Source organism: Solea senegalensis, linkage group LG20 (assembly GCF_019176455.1).
Source record: "Solea senegalensis isolate Sse05_10M linkage group LG20, IFAPA_SoseM_1, whole genome shotgun sequence".
Classification (NCBI taxonomy): Eukaryota; Metazoa; Chordata; class Actinopteri; order Pleuronectiformes; family Soleidae; genus Solea; species Solea senegalensis.
The window spans coordinates 16,424,632-16,440,235 of NC_058039.1; the positions used below are offsets into that span (position 1 = coordinate 16,424,632).

Sequence of the window (15,604 nt, forward strand, 5' to 3'; positions counted from 1 at the left end):
CTCTCCCCTCCCTCTCACCTACAGTACACTTTCAGATCCTTGTTCTCCATGATACTCCTCACTGCACCTCCTCTCCATGGGGTTTGCAGCTTATAGCTGTGCAACCCCATCTCTGGAACTCTCTCCCACAAAGCCATCTGTGACTCCGACTCTCTCTCCCCACCTTCAAATCCCACCCCAAAATAGAATATTTCACTCTTGTTGATTTTGAACAAGTTTCTTGACAACGATCATCCTTTCATTTACTGTAACTTCCATCCATCTTCTACTGCTTTATGCTCTACATGAGGGTCACGGGGGACATAGGGCGATAGACGCAGCACACCCTGGACAGATCCAGTCCATACAGCCAGTCCATCACAAATGATCTTTGCTCAGTAAACAGGACGTTTCAGCCAAGTAGTGTCAAGGCTTCCTGTAGCTGCTCGCATCCGCTTCAAGACTCTAGTGCTTGCGTTCCATGCTTACAAACGGATCCGGTCCAGTCGACATCCAGGACATGATCAAACCCTACACACTCCGTTCTGCAGCGGCAAACCGACTTGCTCCCCCCTCACTGAGAGGATCGCAGAGTCACTCGTCAAACTCACGACTGTTTGTTGTCCTGGCTCCCAAATGGTGGAACGAGCTCCCTGTCGACATCCGGACAGCAGAAAGCCTCCACATCTTCTGACGCCCGCCGACTAAAAACACGTCTCTTTCCACTCTACCTAAGATGTAAAAATAAAAAAATGTACATCACACTTATGAATAGCACTTTGTAGTTTGGCTTACTTGAAACACTTACTTACTTCTAGCTCTTCTTTGTTCCCAAATATTGAAATGTACTGACTGTAAGTCGCTTTGGATAAAAGCGTCTGCTAAATGACCGAAACAAATGTGCAACCAAAAACTAACGTGAGGAAAACTTTCCATATCGTTCCACATGGTGGGGGGGGGCCTTCAGGGAATGTTCCTGCAACCAAAAGGTAACATTCTGGGAACCAAAAATTGTTAGCTGTGGACTCAAAGACTACCCAACAAACTGACTCCTGACCCCACACAGACACTGGGGAGGACAGAGACTAAAAACTCTAGGGACAGACAAACACAGGTTTTTGTATATCTGAGGTTTATTTTATCACTTGGCTGAAACGTCCTGTTTACTGAGCAAATGCTATCGATTACTAGCTATCTATTCCAATTTGTCAATTTGCACAAAATGTCACACTTTTGAAAGTTACATTTCAAATGTTATATTTAAATTCCACATAAGTGCACACATAATGAGTCGTCGTATGCAGAGCAGTCGCCAGCCACACTTGACAAAGGGCGTATAGTGTCACATAGATCGTGAGCAGTCGCTGTCACTAACCCTCTCCATGTGAAGCCTTAACGCTGTATCCTCAGCTCAAGTGTTGCCGCTGCTTCAACACACACACACACTCGTGTACAGGTTCACTCTCACTGTGTTCACTGATGAATGGCAAACGTTGCTGGTGGGTGGAGGTCGTGCAGCAGCAGCAGCAGCAGCAGCAGCAGCAGCAGCAGCAGCACTTGAATCACAATTAATTCAGTTTCAAGTGTGATGTGGAAAAAGACACCTGCATTCAGAGGACGCGACCCTGTTTACACACTCTTTCGCTCTCATTCTTAAATAATCACGTCTGTAGACCTTGTTATTATTAAAGGAGATGCTTCATTCCTTTTCATCTCCACACATGGAACGTTTCCATTTTCTCGTTGTCACTGTGAATGAATCTCCTGTGTGATCTTCCACCACTAAGGACAGGACGGGAAGACCTATTGCACTGTGTGCTTCCCCCCCCATCATCCCTTCCCATCTGACACATGGGCTGATGAGACGCTGAACCCACCTCACCGCAGCGTAATGGAGATGGTCACACGTATTATTATGTGCAAATTGCTCAGATCTTCTTGTTCTCTCGGCTTTTCTGCTGTCGTAACTCCGTCTCTTCAGCGAGCGAGAGAGAGACGTGAGGATGTAACCTGATTAAATTTAGAAATGGAAATTAAATCGACCTCTGAAACAATCCTCTGTGACGCTGTGAGATTATGATACATGAGAGCGAAGGGGGAACGTGGAGAGTGTGAGTGAGTGAGTCATGTGAATGAAGGAACAACAGAGAGAGATGGATGACTCTGATAAGAGAGAAAGAGGAGAAGAGGAGAGAGTCTTTGCGGCTGCTCATTGTAATCACTTAGTAATTAACAAGCTTGTCAGAAACCTAAGCTCTGCTGGACTAAAGGCTCTCTGGACGGTCAATAGTATTGATTTGAGTTAATGAAAACATTGTTTCACCTGCTTGAGAAGATTTAGTCGACAGTCAAGAGGTCCACTCCAGTCTCGGGATCCAAAAAATTAGTTTGCACATTTTATTCATGATGTATTCTGTGTTCTTTATAATCTAATCTAACTTTTAATCATCTTTTTATTAATCTAATCTAATTTGATTTATCTTTATTTCTGTCTTTGTTTAAATTTAGATTAAAATGTGTATCTTGTTTTTAGCACAGTAGGGGCACCAGAAACTTTGGCAGTGAATAATGAGGACAGGTGAATGAGGACAGATGAATGATGAGGACAGATGAATGATAAGGACAGGTGAATGATAAGGGCAGATGAATGATGAGGACAGGTGAATGATGAGGACAAGTGAATGATGAGGACAGGTGAATGGTGAGGACAGGTGAATGAAGACGGATGAATGATAAGGACAGATGAATAAGGACAGGTGAATGGTGAGGACAGGTGAATAAGGACAGATGAATGATGAGGACAGATGAATGATAAGGACAGGTGAATGGTGAGGACAGGTGAATGATAAGGACAGATGAATGATGAGGACAGGTGAATGATGAGGACAAGTGAATGATGAGGACAGGTGAATGATGAGGACAAGTGAATGATGAGGACAGGTGAATGATGAGGACAGCTAAGGACAAAAGGTTTGCCTTTAATTAAAAACAATTATTTGAGATGTGTGTTCCCTTGTCCTTTTTGCACGACACAAGAAAGAACCTCCACCTTCTTAAAAAAGAAACTGAGTAACTTCTACTTTTTTACTTTAACTTAGACCAGTACTTTTAGTAAAATCTCATCACAAATAGTGGCACTTTTACTTGAGTAGAATTTTGAAGCAACAAAAGCTGAGAGTGTGACTGTATTTGTCTCTGGTCTGTAAAAAGGAGCATACGACTGTGATGATATAGAGATCGTGGTGAACTAAAACATACTTCATACTCTCAGCAGCGTCACAGTTAATGATCCGATTTCTGAGGAGAAAAAAAAAAGAAAGTTTTTCTTTTCTGGGAAACAAGGAAAATTATAGCTTACAGCAGCTTATAAACACCTATTAACATCAATCATGTGATAAATACCTTTTTTTATCATGCATGAGAAAAACTGACCAGATTTATCCTCCATTTCCTGTCATTTTCAGAATGTATACTGTTATATTGTTTCTATTGTGGTAACAAAGCACAGTATTCAAGAACACACACACACACACACACACGTTTGACCACATGTGTATAATAATAGCCTCTAACATATAAAGTCACTCAGTGGTGAGAGGATTAGTTTAATATCATTACTGTAGAGGTGTTTGTAATATTTGTGATCAGTTTTCTGCTTTTAAATGTGATCAAAGTAACGGTCAAATGTGACAGTGTTGAACAGGGATCAGGAAGAAGCACATTATATCTCCTGTTATGTGTCAGGCAGCATAAACTTCTATCATTTGTTTTTTGCAAGATTTTTTCGGGGTGTGTTTTTACAACATTTTTTTTTTAATAATACAGAAGCTGGTTGCAATTGGCTTCTGTAGAAATTGTCCAAAAGAAAATGTGAAATCTGCTGCAAAGTGTGTAAATATCTACAATTCCTTGGTGTAATTTGGCTCAGGATAAAATTGAGTTACAGCAGCACAGATTTTATATTTATATTTGCATACAGCAGCCCAGTTTTTTTGCCCTCGGCTACATTCTTATAAACTACATTCTTACAAACTGCCTCTGTGAGCCGTGATCTTCAGCATATTCTCTGGATGACTGGTTGTATAACAGCACCACTTTCTTATTTAGAAAATCGACTGTATCTGGGGATGGAGGAAGAAGAAGAAGAAGAAGAAAAAGAAGAAGAAGAAGAAGAAGAAGCAGCAGCAGTTTTTTGCTGCTTTTTCCTTGCGTTAGAATGCATGTGTGTGTTTGTGTACTTTATGAAGTCCAAAACCTATCTTTGTGAGGACATTTTTGACTGCGCTGCACAACTTTAAAGGGCCTTTTCAGGGTTAAGACCTGGTTTTAGAGTGAAGCACTTAGTTGTGATGGTTAAGGGTAAGGGACATTATGTCTATGATGTGTCCTCACTAAGATAAGAACATAAGAACAAGTTTTTGTGTGTTCCTTAATTATGCATCTGCTGAAAACTTTCTGACCTGTAATATGTGCAGACTTCACTGTGCTTTCATTTCAGTAACCCATGATATGAACCTTTATATTCACCACTTTCTTTTAATTTTACAATTACAGATATAATATGATTTAACCCTGTGTTCATTTTTATACGTGATATGCCACATTTTTTAATAAAGATAACAAAAGCAGCAGACGTTTAATTATTATATATTCTTCTCCTCTGGCAAAAATGAATGGAATCCAAGTCATGAAATATGGACTATAATATTTTAAAGAGTGATGTCAGCCATTGTATTTGTTTGGGGATGATTATGAGGAGAATAAGGATATATTACGATATTGTGATTGTATTATTTGAAAAGTGTGTTCAACCCAAATTATATTGTTGTTGTTGTTGTTGTTGTACTATTTTATATTGTTGGGGTTTTTTTTGTAAGAAAACTTTATAACATTTATTGTATAATTCTTCCCGACTCACTGTGTAATTTCTCTGTAAGAACGTTACATAAGAAGTACTTATAAAGTACAATAAATGAGTAAAATTGGTACTTATTTAGGGCAAAGGAGTAATACATTAGTGCATATGTATTTTTGAATTACTCAGTATCTACAGGAGAATATAAAATAAAGTAAAAAATAGTAGTATCAGTATACTGTTGTAAGTATGTGTTACCTAAAGAGTATTTTAGAGGAACGGCAAAGTCTATTGTAGTACTGTGTACCTACATAGTGTTTCTGAATAAAGAAGAAATAAATGACACTGAAAGATGTATATCATCTTATACCTTGTGGAAATTTGGAATAATAACAAATTTGGAAAATTATAATAATTAATAACCTTTTTTTCATTTATTATTCCTTCTTCATCTATAAATGACCAATTCTGCTCCTTTATAATACTTTTGTATTTTTATTATATTACATTTTTTTATATGATACATGTTGGGTATTTAGACTGTAAGTCACAGGCTTTTTTTTTATAAAATGTTACTGTTTCTGTTTGTATATTATTAATATACACTGACTATTTATACACAGTAGAGCAACCATTCCCATTCCCTGTCAAGCAAAACTATCAGACCTGACTAAAGGAGCGTTTGAGTGTATACAGTGGCAGCACAGACAAGAGTGGGAACAAGAAGTGTTTATCCCGTCAAACTCGTGAACGACCATGTTTTTGTTTTTTTGGGGGTGAAGAGTAGAATTAACCCATGGGCACCTTTTTGTGTGTTTTGACATCAAGTCATCGCTTCCTGTGTGCAGCGACGCCACCACACGAAACACAGCTACACTGAAAAACAGAGCGCGATAGACGAGTAGACGAAACACTGCAGTATATGATAGGAATACACAACAAATGATTAAAAAGAGAGATGAAAGTAACTGATCAATACTTGACAGACTGGGCTGAGGTTATCGCTGCTGTTTCATGTGAGTCCAATTATGCAGGGAGTGAGGAGCAGAAATTCTCCGCACATCCACCGCGTTGTCGTCAAAAATGATCTTCTCAGCTGCTTCGCTCACGCCTGATTCAGCGTGCAAGCAAGTGCGTTGTTCTTGCACTTTTGCCCCACGTTGTGCATTTCACCGTGCATATTTTTGCAACCAATTAAGTCGCTGAGGGTTCATTAAATCACAGCACATTCCTAATCCCAGAGCAATTAAAAAACATTTGATGAAGAGGCGGCTTGAGACAAAAAGAAGAGGAAGGCTTGAGCGAGGGAAAAAAAAAGTTCATGATTGGAGAGGGTTTGTGACTGCAGTGGTGAAACCTCATTATCAGCACAGACACAAATGTAAACAACAGCTCCATTATGTAAAATGAACAATTTATGCATTTAGGTGATGATGCACAGGTCTGCAGCAGCAGCAGCAGCAGCAGCAGCAGAATATTCTACTCACGTAAAAGTACCGCGATTTTGATCACATGTTTGTCCTCATTATTCATTCACCTGTCCTCATCATTCATTCACCTGTCCTCATCATTCACCTGTCTGTCCTCATCATTAATTCAACTGTACTCATCATTAATTCAACTGTCCTCGTCATTCACCTGTCCTCATCATTTATTCACCTGTCCTCATCATTCACCTGTCTGTCCTCATCATTAATTCAACTGTCTTCATCATTCACCTGTCCTCAATATTCATTCACCTGTCTGTCCTCGTCATTCACCTGTCATCATTCATTCACCTGTCCTCATCATTCACCTGTCTGTCCTCATCATTCAGTCACCTGGCCTCAACATTCAGTCACCTGTCCTCATTATTCATTTACTTGTCTGTCCTCATCATTAATTCAACTGTCTTCATCATTCACCTGTCCTCATTATTCATTCCTGTCTGTCCTCGTCATTCACCTGTCCTCATCATTCACCTGTCTGTCCTCATCATTCAGTCACCTGTCCTCATTATTCATTCACCTGTCTGTCCTCATCATTCACCTGTCTGTCCTCATCATTAATTCACCTGTCTTCATCATTCAACTGTCCTCATTATTCATTTACCTGTCTGTCCTCATCATTCACCTGTCCTCATTATTCACCTGTCCTCATCATCATTCACCCGAAAAACACCAAAGAAAACATACAAGTAAAAGTAAAATTACAAATTTACAAAAAATGACTTTGAAAAGTACAAGTACACAAAAGAAACTACTCAATTACAGTGAAGTGAGTAAATGTAATTCATTACTTTCCGGCTTTTATGTTGGGTGGGGAAATGTCACATTGTGGATAGAGAGTCTGGTAATTGTTGCTCCACTCCAGTGTCGTCTGCAGGGAAGTCATCCGTGTGCCTCCTCCAGCTCTGCCTGGTCTCACCACTGAATTATAAATCATCCTGTGGTGTTTCGCTCCCGACAGAGCGACAGAGGAGACTGTACATATACATATATATATATATATATGTACTGTATGTATATATATATATATATATATACATATATATATACATATACATGAATCAAATAAATCTGACTTTTAATGAGACACTGGAATGACACTGACGTTATATTTACATTTAGTGGTTTAAAACGAAGCAGAAATTGAGGATAAAATAAATTGGGCTGCATTAATAAGCAGGGATTAATCGAGTACTTTTAATCGAAAACATGTCCGCAAATGTCTTTAATGATTTTCTTTGTGATACGGAGCAAACAAACAAGAATATATTGGCATTTAAACAAGTTGAAAGTTGTTTTTAATTATTAAAAAACACTCAAACTTATTAATAATCAATTATCAAAATCATTTGAAAATTAAATTGGATAATTGTTGCAGCTCGAAAGATAATTATACTTAAGTGTACAATCAACTGATTGTATGAGTTGTTTTCCTTCACCTAAGAATGAGCCTTTTATAATTATATTTATATTAGGAGTTGGCTCAGCTAACTCAAGCTGCACACATGCGGTTGGATCAGGAATGGAGAGCAAACTGTGAATAATTTCCACATACACACGAATGGAAAAAAATGATCACAACCGAGCCCAATTTGGAGCCTCACAGTGTCGTCATACTTTAACGTAGAGACATGGTTGAAACTTTTAACGGGTCACAAGACATGAGACTTGTCTCACCTAATGCAAAGTGTTGATACCTATTACATTTTTTAAACAATCACAGTCAGTGACAGTTTAAACAATCTTTTTTTTGACGTTATCAGATTTTAATGAGTGTGTATTGTGCCCGTAGCTGAGGTCCATGAAAATAATCCCAAACTCTTCTCCTGCCCACAATTTCCAACCTGCACAGACAATGTTTACATACAAAATGTTGCTATGGTTGTCTTCTAACCCTGTGTGTTGTTTTCATTCTCAAATGACACACAATTTTTCTTCAAATCACCTAAAAGCACAGAGAGTTCTGGTCAAACTTAGCATTGACTCCCATGCTAAAACTCAGCTTACCTACTCAAGACGAGGGTGATTTTAAAACACGCTGCTCCTTCTGTTTTTCACCAGACTTTGAAAGAAACAGGTGTTTGGAAGAGGGAGGGAGGGATCAAGGAGTGGGAGCGACGTATGCAACCAGCTGTTTTAAAGGTTCTATCCACCCAAATGTTACTACACTGAGAGTCCAGCTCAAGTCCTGCACCCAGCGACATTGGCACCAAGAAGCAGGCCCGATCCTAATTTTGACGCAGAATTTTCTAGTTATTATAACTTGATATTGTTTGGAGGGCCAAGAGTTTGAAACAACTGCTTTAAATGTTGCTCTTCTACAAATATAATAGTTTTCCCTGTCTTGAGAGGTTTATCAGTCTTTTCATGCAGTTCAGTACGACCGGTTCCTGTTTGATCCCTAAAGGCTTTTCTTTACTTCGTCATATATTTTCTGGGTTTCTTTTTCCTTCTTTCTTCTCATTATTTTGTCTGTTTGTTTGTTTTCTTCACCTTGTGGCGTTCCTCTGATCCTGAGAAGAGATTAACACATTAATGCAGCTCCATAACTCATGTCGCAGGCAGTTAAGTACAAATCCATTAGACAAACCGCATCGTTAAATATTAAACTCCGGCCACGGTCGGTCGTCATTTACACTGATGAACATGTGTATGAGCTGCACTCTCATGGAAGTGTTTGTGTGCACATGTGACACAGGAAGGAACGGACTAATAAAAGAAGATTAACACCAATCATTAGCTGTCATCGGGGGAAACCATTACGCTGATACAAACCCGCCTAACAGAGACTCACATCGATCTCTGTGGCTGTAAAATATCACAACACAATCCAAGCAAAATAAAAAAAATATTGATCATCATGGGAGGAATTATTTTTGCCTGTGACGTGAGAAAGGAAATGCGTAACAGTGTCAGTGCTGGTAATGAACGCAAGCCTGTTTACGGACAAACATAAGCTGTCACTGGTCAAATTCTATTTATGTGCCTTTAAATTTCCTTTACACACAGACTATGGGGAAAAAAATATCACTTCCAGGGAAGCTCAGCTTCTCTGGGAGTCAGTGGAGCAGTGGGCACGCCACGGACGCTGGGCTTCTGCCTGATGATCGGAGGAAGTGTCTGAAAGGCGGAGCAGTTTTTGATTGACGGCGTTGCAGAAACACACACATTTTTGGACGGTGGGAGGAAACCGGAGAACCTGGAGAAAATCCACAAGCACGTGGGGAGAACATGCAAAGTCCACTACACCAACCGTGTAATACTATTACAGCACACTATAAATAACTGGGTCTGAAATGAGTTTCTCCTGTTTCATCGACCAGCAACTGTCCCTAATAATGTGGATTTTATATTGTTTCTGTCCACGAAGACATAGGTAGAATAATAAAAACAAGAAATATGGGGAAAAAAGTAATGTGTGAGTTTTCTGCTCCGTGTCAAAAAACAAAACGATAAAAGTGCACAACAAGAAAACAAGTGCAGATGTGAGTCAGACATCAGATGAAGTGTTTGTGTCTCACAGTCATGTTAGCAGAGAAATTAGTGTCAGTCATCTTCACTGCTCATGCATTATTAGCCTCTCTCTCTCTCTCTTTCTCTGGTGCTTGTTTGGCTTGTCATCCATTTCTAAACACTTGTTGAATGTTGAAGACAGCAGGGGATTTAATGATTTTCACACACACACACTACTCTCCTCTGTCTCTCCCACAGGATGCATAATTCATTAGGCATTAGTGGAGTTTGGCAGCCATTGGCTCTGTGAGAGTTCAGAGATGTAATGTGACATCAATTTGGCAATTACCAAAAGAAACATGTCCAAACGTACTCCACAGAGGGACGTGCACTGTCCTCAGATAGTGGGACAGAGAGAGAGTCTTGGTATGTGGTGGTGAGGTGGATTACGGGTGTCAGTGATGGCTTGGCCGCTTCTGAGGAACTCAACGTGACTGGAAAACGTCCACTTCCATTTCAGCACCAAATAACTCATCCAATCCAAGAGGTGTGAGTGGTTGTGTGTGTGTATGTGTGTGTGTGTGTGTGTGTATTGCTAATGTTGTGGGGACCTAAAACTGTTTACACAGTCACTTAATGGGGACTTGCAGGGACAAAAATCAAGTCCCCACAATGTAAATGACTACTAATAATATGTTTTATATGTAATATGTTTCAAGGTTAGGTTGAGGTTAGGGTTAGGGTTAGGATTAGGCTAGTAGTAACTGTGGTTAAGGTTAGAGTAAGTCTCCAGGAAATGAATGTAAGTCAATGCAATGTCCCCTCAAGTCATGAATATCCAACATATGTGTGGACACACACACAGAAGAACATTGTGGACAAACTCCAAATGCGTGAAAGGACACCTCTGTTCAGACCCGTTCTAATCTGGTTGCCAGGCCATTTTAAAAAAAACTCCATGCTTTTAAATGCATAGTATGTCATTTCTGCAACTAGGGGTCTACGTATGCAGCGCGAGGCCACTTTAAATCCATCCATCTTTGTCCTCCACATGAGGGGGCGCTGTGCCAATCTCAGCCAACAAGGGGCAATAGGTCATGTTGCCACTTAAGTTAAATGTTAAATGTACAGTAAATCCATATATGACATAAACACTAACTTCATGTCGTCCTCACAGTCAGTCAGACGTGAGCTTTCAGCGTCTATTTCTCCAAACCAACACGTCTCCTTTGCCTCCCGCCACAGAGACTCTCACTCGCTCATAAATACAGAGTGAAATTTCAGGACACAGAGACTCTACAGGGACGTGTGTGTGGATCCAGGCCAGGCTGTAGTGGGAAGATTCGTCCGTAGCAACTGTTTTTATTGACCTGGTGAGTCAGGAATTAATCTTAACAGCACACGCTATATAGTCTTGAGGGACGGCTGTGCACATCTTACGCGCTTTTAATTCTTTGTTTGGCATGAGCTCAAAAAAAAATGTGAAAGCCGTTGAAACTGCAATATTTTACCTCATAATACATGCATTTCCATTAAATCTGGGTGTGGAAGTGATCATTTTTCCTACTCTCCACCATCACAAATGTTGCTGTTCACCACTGACATATCCCAGTCTGTAATATTCAATACAGAATGTTTTTTTATAATTATTTTTAATATTTTATCTAAAATTCATATTTTTCATCTAAAAACATATGACAAAAACTTGGCATTTAAACGGTTAATTTTATTTTAAAATTGGGTCAGATGTAGGTGGAAAAAAATGAAAGTAGAATATATAATAATGTATAATTTTTTTATATAGCTTGGTTTTAAAAAGCACATTTTTTTTGCATTTAGAACGGTCCCTAAGGGTCAAGAAACCAATAGTTTCTAATGTTATAATGCAACTCATTCGTAAGGTCAACAAATGAGAGGCTCATACTATGATGCCTTTATTACACAGACATGTTCTACATGTTTACATCTTATGTGGAGAAGGAAAAAAGAATAAAATCACATTCCGAGCCACTTTAGAGGCTCCGGGCAGGAAAGAGAAGCGTTTTTCAGGGTAAACTGATTTTTACGCCGCGACACTGAACATTAATGCTCTCTGTGATGTTCTGTGGAGATGTTGCAACACTAATGAAAGTTACGCTGCTGGACTTTAAAAGCACTGAGACAATCTTACTTTTTCTTGCTTACTTTGTTGCTGCTGGATTCATTTTGTGGTTTTGTCAAACAGAACTGGCAACAGTCCACTGTGGAACTGTCCACTAAAAATACACTTATTCTCCTTTGCGTTCCCTGAACCTGAGTTCTCGTGTTTTATTGGTTTTACATCACATTAATATTGTTTTTATCATATTTCTTTTAGTTTACATTGTTTCATATTTATGCGATGTACATTAAACTCCTTTTAAAAAAAACTTACTAATTTGCTCCTTGCAGTAGAAAATGTCACCTTCTCCAAAAACTGCTGTAAAATATTATATATTAATATTTCTTCCACTTTAAATGAGTCAACATTTATCAAATATTCATAATATTTTTGAGACTTTAACCCATTAAAGGCCACTATGTTTACACAACTCCACAGTTTTTCACTAAAAAAAAACTACAATCATTTCCATAAAATACATTTGAAAGAGAATTTGTAATATAATAATTATTAGGCCTTGACATGGGTCAATGATTGGCAGAAATATTGATTTTGATGTATTGTTATTATTTTTTGCTGTCCCATTTTTTAAAAAAAGCGAACTCATTTGTTCCTTGTGGCAGAAAATGTCACCTTCCCAGAAACTGCTGTAAAAATATTATATATTAATATGATATATTAATGAGTTTGTCTCTTAAAACTACTTCAGCCTGAAATATACATATCAAATATTCATAATATAATAATATTTTTTTAAATTTTAACTCTTTAAAGCTTAAAAACTCCACAAAAAACAAACAAAACAAAAAAACTACAATCATTTCCATAAAATACATTTCAAGGAGAATTTGATCATAATTATTATTAGACACTGAGATGGGTCAATGATTGGCAGAACCATTGACTTTCTGATAGTTTTGTCATATAATATAAATGTGTAAATATAAAGTGCTCAGAAACACCACTGTAAAAAGACAGCAGCACCAAAGCGGACATAATGTGAAAGTCACGTTTTCCTCTATATTATCAGTAAAAGCAGAAACGTTTTTTTCTGCACAGATGTTTGATGTACAAGGCCGGAATTCTCTTGTTGCAAATCAAGGGCAGAATTAACTCCACGATCCTCACTTGTTCGTACTTGAATATATGAATTTATTACAGCATACGTGTGTATATGTGCAGCTCACATGCCGATGACCTGACCAAGAACTTTGTACACATTATACTACTTTTAATGAAACGCATTAAACGTACTAAAAGCCTCTGACATCGGCTCGTCTCCATCTCACTGACCTCACCGGGACCTCAGTTGTGCTGCTTTTTTCAAAAAAGACTCTAATGGAAGTAAAAATGTAAAGTTATTGTTCACTGAATGAACAATTTGTCCTCTTATTGCAAGGAGCGTGAAATTAACTGCATTAAATGCCCATCAATAACATTTCCTCCCCTCAGCCAAACACTCAACACTGTGAGTTTACAGCACAGTCAGTGGCACAGTCATTTCCTCTAATAATCGACTAATTCTCTAGAACATTTCATGGAAACGACTTAGTTGCACTATTTCCAGAAGAAACGGAGCCACAGATCTCAGACAGAGGTTGGTTGTCCAATGCATGCAGGCCTGACCCAGGACAAGATGATGGAAGAGGCTGATATTATTAAGAACATGAAATCGTATCACACGTTTGTCTCCACATAATTATTTATACAATGATGTCATCTTCATTTTATGGGTCAAATGAGTGTTTGCGTCCCCAGATTTAAAATAATAATAATGTCATATATGTGTATGTATATATACATATATATATGTATATAAACATATATATACACATATGACAATGATATACTATGACATTGTTGTAAGGCATTGTTGAGATTGTGCAGGTTCTCTGACACGGTGGTAATCAGAGCTGACATGAAGGAATTAGTCACACACTCATGTCAACAGTGGGCTCTCACTCTCTCTCTCGCTCTCGCTCTCACACACACACACACATGCACACATGCAAACCCAAACTACCATCTTATTACATATGGATGTGCACAGCCTCAGGCCCTCCTGAAATGCAGTATGCATGGTATGCTCATGTGCTTCCAGGATTCATAATGAATACTTCATATTTGGCAGATGCCTCGTCTGTATGAGCAGATGCTTCCTCTTTATGCTGTGTCTCCTGTGCACCTGCACCCTCCTCATGTCTCTCTCCCTCCCTCTCTCTCTCTCTCTCTTTCTCTCTCTCTCCCAAAACCATGAAATGTACTGTACTCTCTTTCCAGGAGATGACAATGACGCAGACGGCTGATTAGTTTTGGTCTGGCAAAAACGAGATCAGCTGTTCGACTGCTTCCATGATGCATTTTGTTTATCGTCAGTGTTAAATGGCGAATGTAATCGTTGTAAAAAAAATAAAAAATAAATAAACATGGAACCAGTATTTTAAAAGATTGTTTTCTTCACGTCCTGGTTAAAAGCAGTACGTTTTTCATCCGACAGTTTACAAAGAGGATCGAAGTTAATTAGCTGCGTTGGCGGAACTTGTTCTTGTTGTTGTTCACCTTTGGGATATATTGTATTATTCTGGTGATAAAACAAAGCTGTTGAAATGCAGGAAGCGTCCAAACCAAAACACTAGAGCTGAACAATTTATGAGTTCCAAATCAGAATTGCAATTTTAAACAAAGCAAATTGTAGAAATTAATATTTGCAAATTAAAAACAAATGTCACATTCTGTCAAACAAGAATCTTCACTGATTGGACAACAATCGCAGGTGGTTATATACGCTTGTTACCCGGCGTTTGCTGCATGATGGCGGGTGGTTATATACATCAGTGAAAAATGTTTTTTTACACTAGTAAACCATCCATCCATCCATCCATCTGCGTAGCAGCTTTGCCCTAATCGTCTTCTGTACATTTCAAGTTGAAGATCAGACTGTAAATTATTCCCAGTTTCAGGTTCTGAAAAAAGCTTTAAACTCTAGGAAGAACAAAGATGTCCAAGGGACAAATGTAGCTTCATTTGTAAAGTTTATGAAAATAAAAGTTTGGTTAATAAAAACTCAGTTACTGATATCTTTAGTTTGGGAAAAGAATGAAATCTTTTAACCCTGACCAAAAGCTCCAACAGAAGAAAGTCCGCATTAACAACAATCAACAGTTAAAACACCAGTCTTCAGAGTGCACAGTCACTTTTACCCGCTCTACGGGCATCCCATCAATCAGTCATGTGGTCCGAACGATGCCAGCGAGAGGAAAATAAGAAGAAAAAAGCAACCTGAACCTACAGAGAAACCCACAGAGATGAAGCCAAGTATGAGAGGCTGACAGACGATCTCAGAGGAGCCAAAGCCGCCCATCGCCCAGATGGCTCCATCTCCGGGCAGATCGGAGACTATTTGCTTCGAAAACCCTTGAAGAATATAATAAAGCATCTGCTGCTACAAGAAAAAAAAACCTCTTTAAAAGTGATGCTCTGAGTGTACGGCAGTTCGATTTGTTTAAACTCCTTAACGACCTAACGGTCATAAGACTCGCGTTTCTTCAGCCTGTCGTCAACGTTGTGATTACGTTTTTATGGACTTGATTTCATGTGGTACAAAGAAGTAATAATAAGCATGGCCTGTTATTCGTGGGAGCCGCACAACAGAACCACAGTCATTCAGTGTGTTATCAATGAATCTTTGTG

At 38.7% G+C, this 15,604-nt stretch overlaps 1 long non-coding RNA gene across 1 annotated transcript in view; it reads right to left on the bottom strand.

Annotated features, from left to right (window-relative positions):
• Positions 1–667: 667 nt before the first annotated feature.
• Positions 668–15,604, bottom strand: part of LOC122786054 — a 28,393-nt gene continuing 13,456 nt past the window's right edge. The window contains exon 7 of the long non-coding RNA XR_006362397.1: positions 668–710. This is a non-coding gene — a long non-coding RNA (uncharacterized LOC122786054). The remainder of the gene's footprint in view (positions 711–15,604) is intronic.